This window comes from Lolium rigidum, chromosome 1 (assembly GCF_022539505.1).
Source record: "Lolium rigidum isolate FL_2022 chromosome 1, APGP_CSIRO_Lrig_0.1, whole genome shotgun sequence".
NCBI lineage: Eukaryota > Viridiplantae > Streptophyta > Magnoliopsida > Poales > Poaceae > Lolium > Lolium rigidum.
The window spans coordinates 277,746,445-277,756,808 of NC_061508.1; positions in this window are offsets into that span (position 1 = coordinate 277,746,445).

Consider the following 10,364-nt stretch of genomic DNA (forward strand, 5'->3'; position numbering starts at 1 on the left):
AAGCATGGTATGAGGGTGGCAAACAAGGCCCCCCCCACCCCCCCGAAAATGCAAGTGGTTAGCTTCAACGGCAGCAACTCGATGGTGCCGCCGTCCGCCGGCAATGACAATGTTATAATGGAGACTCCTCCGGCCGCCGGCAATGTCGCTGGTGCTAGGGATTCACCGTCCATGCCGGGTAGCAGCCCCTCCGTCACTTGCACGCCCGCCGCCGCATGTGCTGGCCCGTCGACATTATCCGAGCTCAACGCCCTCACGGTAATTAACTAATGTGTACATCAAGTTAATATATTAGTTTCGTCATCCTTGCCCTCTCTCTAACGCCATACACATGTTCTCGCAGGCGCTCTCGACGCCATGCACCTTCTTGATGAGAGTAAACGACGAACTCAAAGACGTCGCGAGGGGGTCCATCCTTCGGCCCCTGGATAAGAAGTGGCACACACGAGATATGGCGGATGACGTTTACCGGGTTGAAGTGGATCGGGCGTTACCGGGCTATGAGGATTTGTTTCCTCCTAATCAACCGCATGGTGCCGATGACGATAGCCCGTTGAATCCGGCCTCACCGAAGGGTTGGGTACTGCTATGGCCGAAGACCCTAATTCGGATCAACACCTACTCGGGGTCGACGGCAAGCAAAGACAAGCACCTTGCGGCGCCACATGTCAGCGTCCCTCCACGACAGCCGGCCGGCGCCCGTGGTCATCGCCCCACCGGAACGGCCAGCTGCGCCGCGAGGTCGGCGCCCCACCACAACAGCCGAGCTGCGCCGCAGGCCGAGGAATACGAACGTGACAACTTCCAATGGGATATTCCTACGTCTTCACAAGTTGTCCATGAGGATGCGTCGGGCTTGAAATATGTGTGCTCCAAGAAGCTGTTCGATTCTCAAGAAACGGCTGAGGAGGTAAATCCTGAGGAGGTCGCCACCGCCGCCGTCAAAAATATGTTGAGCCCAAACACACTCCGTGCTACGGCCACTACGGCGATGGATGGTCCAGCACTACAACCCAAGAAGAGGAAAAGGGCAAATAAGAAGGACGCCCAAGACAAGGCGGCGGCGGCCAAATCCAAGGATAAGGTCCCACTCCTTGACAAGTTGCCAAACAATTGGCGACCTCTGCATCACTTGGGTCAACCGATGCTGCCGGAGCATGTCGTGAAGAAACTCACCCCGGATATGAGGAGCTTGCATGAGACTGTCTTGCATGTGGAGAACCTTCTTGTCAAATCAAAAGATCCTGGTTACCCTCTCTTGGTGGCGAAGGTGCCAACTGGCATGCACTTCGTCGAGAAGTACCCCGCGGACTTGTGCTTCATCCGGTTCAACGACATCTTCAGCATCTATCGCATGCAAGCGCTCCACTTTAGTGTGGTTCGCCTAGTTGCTCTTAGCTTGTCTGCCCGCAGTTGTTAAGGAGGAGACGCCGACCATCGCGATAATGGACCCCTTCTATATGCGGGAGAGCATCATCCGCAACGCTGGGGATCGGGCGATTGCCACCCGGCAGGTCGAGGATTTCATGTCGGCGAACATTAAAAAGGGCGCCATTCTCATCCCTTACTTCCCCGAGTAAGTAATCACTCGCTAGTCCCCCATTACCATTCTATCCTATATCTCCATTTGCATTTCCAAAGGTTAATCCGTGTGTTTTCCGCAGAGACAAGTTCTGCACCCTCATCGTCGTGCACCCGCAACACTCGCATGCAGTCTATCTCGACTCGGGTAGGGACCACAAGAAAGACTACACCCACATCAAGGCCCTTCTCAATGATGCTCTCACCGGCTTCGCCAACAAGGCAGGCCCCCTCAAAGTAGAGAGGAAATCCCGAGGAGGCTTGGTCTTAACCCACACAACCAACTTCCCCTGCCTCAGGCAGTCGACGCCCGACAATGGGATGGACGCGTGGTACGCCATCCTTCAGATGCAGGAGTACATAAAGTACGCAGATGACATGTTGCTGCCAGAGAATCTCAGAAACAGGTTTGCAAACATGGCGGATGTCCCTGATAGAGAGATTAGAAAGAACTGGGGTCGCATCCAGCAGTTCTTTTGCACGATAATCCTGCAGGATGTCAACAATAGGTCTGGCGAGTTCTTCTACGGCTACGGTCTACCACCTAATGACGAGATAGAACTCCGCTTGGAGATGTCGCGTGATGAGAGGCCGTTCAACTCGCTTGAGGGCTGCCGTCCATTCCCCCTAGGCGTACAACCTGATCCTACGACGGGAACACTTGTTAAAGCTTGAACGATATGTCCTTGAACTTCCGTACTCGTAATAATTGCTATATATTCCCATAGAATCGACTAGTTGCTTTTATTTAGTTGTATGAATGTGCATGTGAACATGTGTCTATAGTTTCATTTACTTTGCTATATATTTCAAGATTATGGCGTACATAGCTTAATAATTATTTGCATTTACTCGACCACTACTTGCCTCGTATTTGGAGTTCGCCGATGATTAGAATGTTCGGTCAATCGTATACTCGGGGGTGGAGCCAGTGAGCCTTGGTGCGACGGCCACAAGAATCAATCTATTGTGCATCCTACCTAGCCTCACTGACTCCATCCCTGGATGTTAATATTTGTTTCGACCGACAAAGTATGAGGCACGCTATTTAATTCGTACTACTTGTCTTCTATTTGAGTTCGCACTTCTTAATTGCATTGGCCGATGATTAAAATGTTCGGTCACTTGTACACTCCGGGGTGGGGCCGGTGAGGCTTGGTGTGATGGCCACAAATATCAATCTATTGTGCATCCTACCTAGCCTCACCGACCCCATCCCTGTATGTTATTATTTATTTCAACCAACAAAGTATGAGGCACATGCTATTTAGTTCATACTACTTGTCTCTTATTTGAGTTGGCACTTGTTCATTGCATTGGTACTAACGTTTTACTTGTCTTGTGAATGGAGATGCCGACGACATATGTCGTGTACAAGGGGAGGGTTCCTGGAGTCTACGACGATCGGGAGGACTGTCGGAGACAGGTGCACCGTTTCAGCGGCAACGGCTACAAGGGATACCCCACTAGGGTGGAGGCGGAAGGAAGATACGCCCGTTATCTAGCGGGAGAGATGAGGGACATGAGGAGGAACCGGATGAAGACCATGGCCTTCGTGATGATGGTCATCATGACCATGTTGGTCATGTTCTATGTGATTGTAGTTTAGGTTAGGACCTACATTGTGAGGTGTATGACGATACTTGTGACGACTATGTACCAAGACTTCTAACTTTGTGAAACTTCATCGTTCGGTGTTGCATATGCACATGTGTTGTATGAATCAACATTCCGAAACGAGACTTGCATATTTGTGTACTGATACCGAAATGAAACTTGGCTCTCTATGTGCTTCTCATATTGCATGTAATACTGTATAAATATGAACTGCGTTGTAAATATATACTGCTGTCAAATATGTATTGTAATATGCTGGAAAAAAGCTGGAAAAAGAATTTTCAAATTTATTGCCGGCGCACCTAAATGACCTACTGCCGGCGCACGTGGCATGCGCCAGTGCTGGAAGCACTACTGCCGGCGCACCTGATGGTGCGCCGGTGAAAATGGTTCTTTGCCGGCGAAGCGTCGAAGGCGCGCCGGCAGTATCCATCTATCGCCGGCGCACTGCCTGGTGCGCCGGCAGTGACCATTTATCACCGGCGCGTTCGCACCGGCGGGCTCGTGGTGCACCGGCAATGGGCATTTTAGGTTCGCCGGCGGTAGCCCTTTTCCTTGTAGTGTATGTTTCCACTAAGTTAGTTGCCCATTCAACTCTTGGCCTATGAACGGTATTTCGGTCATTCTCTTTAGAAGAGATTTGCAAGCGCCAAATGATTCAAAAATCAATTGACTCCAAAAATCCATTTGCATGGAGTTCCTTCATGTGTTCCTTTCTAACATGACCTAAATGGTAGTTCCACAAATGAGTGGAATTCACATCATTTGCCTTATGGCATTTTAGCGTCAGTGTTATGCATGTGTGTTTCACCATTAAGATTTATAATAACTTATCCATCGTACATGGAGTAAGGTAATAATTTGAACAACTCATTGTTTTTATTTAACCAGAGCAAAATAACAATTATTAAGTTCTTTACTAGGAAACATACCCGTGCGTTGCACCGGGAGCTTTTTTTTGTTCTAAAACAACAATGCACCAGAATTTTGGCCCAAAGTCGATTGTCGCTACGGCCGTGCATGGGACCAATGGGTGGCGGAAATTATTCTGCATCGGTTCTGTAGTAGACGGAGCACCATGGGAGGGAGGACTGGGCATGAGGCCCTCGAAGTCTCCTTTGACTTCCATCGCGAGCAGCCCATTGCCCAGCTCTCCCAACTAATATGTTTCATATCTCCCAACGATCGAGTCGGGAGTGTAGCCCTATCAGACGTGACCGACCAAACTATTGAACGTTTATTTCAACTTGTGGGTGACAGGTTGGGTTATTTCCGTCCAAATCTAGGAGCGATTTTAGTCCGGACGAAAAAATGGCAAAATGGGCTAAGGCTTTTTTATTACTGAAGTTATCCCCTCCTTTTTCTTTGTATTTGGTCAAAAAAATTAGAGGAAAAAATTAAAAGAAAAAGGCTTTTGAGTGTGAGAGAGCAATCCACCAACCTCCCCTTTGGTCTACGGCACATGGTGCAGCCATAGCGCTCGCTTAGCCCGACGCACATCTCCCCTCCCCTCACCCGGAATCTCCGCCGGCACCTCTAGGGAGGTGTCTCGGACCATCCGTGGCAGTTCTTGCTCTCCCGCTCTTCTAGGCACCTAGTAGCACCATCAGCGACCGCCGCTCATGGTTGAGTCCCTGTTGTGTCTCCCCGATCGCTCCACTCGCATTTGAGTGCTAGCCTCTTTCCCTCCGCTAATCCTCCTGGTCATGCTCCACTTGCACGAGTCAATTTAGTTTAGATACACCGGGCAACACCCTCTCCTTTAATTCATATGTAGGAAACATATTTCGTCGGGGAAATTAATGGTGCTAGCTGTTGATTCACCTTGGTGATACTCCAGGAATATCAATTGTATATAAACCAGTGGGATACACCCTAAGAGAACGATGTGGGACTATTCAACCCTCGAAGCTATGTTTTTTTCTGGATGGATATCGTTGGTACCAACAGAGAATAGATAAGGCCGCGAGAAAGCCCAGGACGTGCGTTGGTAGGAGAACGGACACGCTGAAATTTTCTTGCTTTGGTAGGACAACAGACGGGCGCTGATATTTTTAACGAGTCGTTTTTTCACATAACCGGTATCATTGCCTCTATTTGTTCCAAAAAAAATAGAGGCAAGTTAAAGCAAGACGAAAATTTCGGTAGACCTTACTACATTGTTAGGCATCCTAATTCATTTTGTTTCGGCCCAATCCGTGCAACGCTGCCCAGCTTACAGAAACAGCTTTCTATTTTTGATATAATAAAAAAGAAAAAGAGAAGATAATCTTTCCTCTGCCTCTGTAGCATGAGCCCAACGGAGTGCCACCGCGTCCACCCCTGGCATCTTGATCTGGATTCTCCAATTGCAGCACTACGCTCTGGCCTCAGCGGTCGGTGCCACCGGATGTTCCCGCTCCGATGTTCTGGCTCGCCGGCCGCGTCGTTGATAACCCACAAGTATAGGGGATCGCAATAGTCTTCGCGGGTAGTAAAACCCAAATTTATTGATTCGACACAAGGGGAGGTAAAAAATACTTATAAGCCTTAACAACTGAGTTGTCAATTCAGTTGCACCTGGAAAAGCCCTAGTAACAGGGGTGATGTGAAAGTAGTAGTGATATGAGAGCAATAGTAACAGTAACTCGGCAGCAGTAATAGTAACACAGGAGCAATGGCACCATAAAATAGTTGATACTACTTCCAATGACATATAGAACGAGTATATGATGATGAGAGATGGACCGGGGTTCCCAGCGATCTACACTAGTGGTAACTCTCCAATAACAAGTGACAAGTGTTGGGTGAACAAATTACAGTTGGACAATTGATAGGATTGATAAAGCATTAATATAGAACATCAATTCATTAGTCATGTAGGCATGTTTTCCATATATAGTCGTACGTGCTCGCAATGAAAAACTTGTACAACATCTTTTGTCCTACCAGCCGGTGGCAGCCGGGCCTCAAGGGAATCTACTGGATATTAAGGTACTCCTTTTAACAGAGTACCAGAGCAAAGCATTAACACTCCGTGAAAACATGTGATCCTCACATCACCGCCATCTCCTCCGGTTGTCCCGATTCTTCTCACTTCGGGGCCTTTGGTTCCGGACAGCGACATGTGCATACAACTTGTAGATACAATCTAAGCAATAAGTATAGAGCTTAAATCTAAGATCATGCCACTCGGGCCCTAGTGACAAGCATTAAGCATAACAAGATTGCAGCAACAATAACTTCACAAACCTTATAGATAGACTAATCATAATGTATCATCCATCGGATCCCAACAAACACAACACCAATTACATCAGATGGATCTCAATCATGTAAGGCAGCTCATGAGATCATTGTATTGAAGTACATGGGATAGAGAGTACCAACTAGCTACTGCTAGAACCCGTAGTCCACGGGGGAACTACTCACGGAGCATGATGGAGGCGCTGGCGTCGATGGAGATGGCTTCCGGGGGCACTTCCCCGTCCCGGCAGGGTGCCGGAACAGAGACTTCTGTCCCCCGAATTGGAGTTTCGCGATGGCGGTGGCGCCCCTGGAGTCTTTCTGGAGTTTCGTCAATTGGTATCGCGTTTTTAGGTCGAAAGGGCTTATATAGGCGAAGAGGCAGCGCAGGAGGGGCAACAGGGTGCCCTCCCCATAGGCCGGCGCGGCCAGGGGCTGGCCCGCGCGGCCCTATGGTGTGGGGGCCCCGGGCCTCCCTCTCGACTCCCCTTCGGTGTTCTGGAGCCTCCCGGGAAAAATAAGATCTTTGGCGTTGATTTCGTCCAATTCCGAGAATATTGCCTGAACAGCTTTTCTGGAACCAAAAACAGCAGAAAACAGGAACTGGCACTATGGCAACTTGTTAATAGGTTAGTTCCGGAAAACACATGAAATCATCATCAAGTGCAAGCAAAACATGTAAGTATTGTCATAAAACAAGCATATAACATCAGAAATTATGGATACGTTGGAGACGTATCAGCATCCCCAAGCTTAGTTCCTACTCGTCCTCGAGTAGGTAAACGATAAAAAGAATAATTTCTGTAGCGACATGCTACTTACATAACCTTTATCATACTATTACAAAGCATATGAAATGAATGAAGTGACTCAAGGCAATGATCTATAGTTGCTAACAAATAGATAACATATAGCAAAACTTTTCATGAATAGTACTTTCAAGACAAGTATCAAAAGTCTTGCACAAGAGTTAACTCATAAAGCAATAAATTCAAAGTAAAGGCATCGAAGCAACACAAAGGAAGATATAAGTTTCAGCAGTTGCTTTCAACTTTCAACATGCATATCTCATGGATAATTGTCAACATAAAGTAATATGATGAATGCAAATAAGCAAGTATGTAAGAATCAATGCACAGTTAACACAAGTGTTTGCTTCTAAGACGGAAGGAAGTAGATAAACTGACTCAACATAAAGTAAAAGAAAGGCCCTTCGCAGAGGGAAGCATTGATTGCTATATTTGTGCTAGAGCTTTGGTTTTGAAAACATAAAGAGAGCATAAAAGTAAAGTTTTGAGAGGTGTTTGTTGTTGTCAACGAATGGTAGCGGGTACTCTAACCCCCTTGCCAGACAAACCTTCAAAGAGCGGCTCCCATTTTATTTTATTTTGGGTGGCACTCCTTCCAACCTTTCTTTCACAAACCATGGCTAACCGAATCCTTGGGTGCCTGCCAACAATCTCATACCATGAAGGAGTGCCCTATTATTTTAGTTTTATTATGATGACACTCCTCCCAACCTTTGCTTACACAAGCCATGGCTAACCGAATCATTTGGGTGCCGTCCAACAATCACATACCATGGAGGAGTGTCTATTTTGGTTAATTAATTTGGGACTGGGAATCCCATTGCCAGCTCTTTTTGCAAAATTATTGGATAAGCGGATGAAGCCACTACTCCATTGGTGAAAGTTGCCCAACAAGAATGAAAGATAAACACCACATACTTCCTCATGAGCTATAAAACATTGACACAAATCAGAGGTAATAAATTTTGAATTGTTTAAAGGTAGCACTCAAGCAATTTACTTTGGAATGGCGGAGAAATACCATGTAGTAGGTAGGTATGGTGGACACAAATGGCATAGTGGTTGGCTCAAGGATTTTGGATGCATGAGAAGTATTCCCTCTCGATAGAAGGCTTAGGCTAGCAAGGCTATTTGAAGCAAACACAAGTATAAACCGGTACAACAAAACTTACATAAGAACATATTGCAAGCATTATAATACTCTACACTGTCTTCCTTGTTGCTCAAACACTTTTACCAGAAAATATCTAGACCTTAAGAGAGACCAATCATGCAAACCAATTTTAACAAGCTCTACAGTAATTCTCCACTAATAGGTTTAAACTACATGAAAAAACTTAATCATGATCTACTTGAGAGCTCAAAACAATTGCCAAGTATCAAATTATTCAAGACAATATGAGGCATTTTCTGTTTCCATCCAAATAACCATAAGTATTGTAGCTTCCAACTTTTACCACTGAACATTAAAAGTAAAACGAAGAACAAGTGTTCATATGAAAAAGCGGAGCGTGTCTCTCTCCCACACAAGGATTGCTAGGATCCGAATTTATTCAAACACAAACAAAAATAAAACATACAGACACTCCAAGTAAAGCACATATGATGTGACCGAATAAAAATATAGTTTCAATAGAAGAAACCTGATAAGTTGATGAAGAAGGGGATGCCTTGGGCATCCCCAAGCTTAGACGCTTGAGTCTTCTTGAAATATGAAGGGATGAACCACGGGGTCATCCCTAAGCTTAGACTTTTCACTCTTCTTGATCATATATCATCCTCCTCTCTTGACCCTTGAAAACTTCCTTCACGCCAAATTTCTCTTAAACTTCATTAGAGGGGTTAGTACTCAAAAAACTTGAATCCACCTTGGTCCTGTAGTGACACATTGCAAGAACTCAATAAAACATTAGCTACAGCTCTCCACGTCTAGAAAGCCTTGCTTAAAGTCCACAAGAGACAATGCAAAAAACGAGACAGAATCCGCCAAAACAGAACAGCCAGTAAAGACGAATTTTAAAGAGGTACTTCCGTTGCTCAAATCAGAAAACTCAAAACTAATGAAAGTTGCGTACATATCTGAGGAACACGCACGTAAATTGGCAGATTTTTCTGAGTTACCTACAGAGAACACAGCCCAGATTCGTGACAGATAGAAATCTGTTTCTGCGCAGAAATCCAAATCTAGTATCAACCTTCGATTAGAGGCTTCACTTGGCACAACATTGCAATAAAATAAAGATAAGGAGAGGTTTCTACAGTAGTAACAACTTCCAAAACACAACAAAACAGTAGCAAAATAAACACATGGGTTATCTCCCAAGAAGTTCTTTCTTTATGGCCATTAAGATGGGCTCAGCAGTTTTAATGATGCACTCGCAAGAAATAAGAGTTGAAGCAAAAGAGGGCATCAAAAGGCAAATACAAAACACATTTAAGTCTAACCCACTTCCTATGCATAGGAATCTTGTACACAAATAAATTCATGAAGAACAAAGTGACAAGCATAAGAAGATAAAACAAGAGTAATTTCAAAATTTTAAGCATATAGAGAGGTGTTTTAGTACCATGCAAATTTCTACAACCATATTTTCCTCTCTCATAATAATTTTCAGTAGCTTCATGAACAAACTCAACAATATAACTATCACATAAAGCATGTTTCTCATGGTCCATAAACTCATAATTTTTATCAAGTTCAAGAATAGTGGGATTAAAACTTTCATACCCACTTTTATCAATAATATTACATGATGATTGATCAATCTCAAGAGATATGAGACTCATAGATAAAGTCAAGAACTCTCCAATCCTATTTTCATTAGTAGTACAATTAATATTATCAAGTAACATAGGACCATCATCTAGAGATTTATCATAAACATTCGCCAAGCAAAACTCTTTAGTACCATGCATTTCGACATCAGGCACAAACAAAGCATTATCATAAGATTTATCAAAGTAGCATGGATTATCATAGATAACAGTAGCATAATTATTCTCACAAGTATTACTCATAGGTACTATTTCAAGAGAATCCATAGGAACATAACATTTAACCTCTTTCGGTAAGCATGGAGGACAATCAAATAGTGTAAGAGATAAAGAGTTACTCTCATTAGAAGGTTGGCA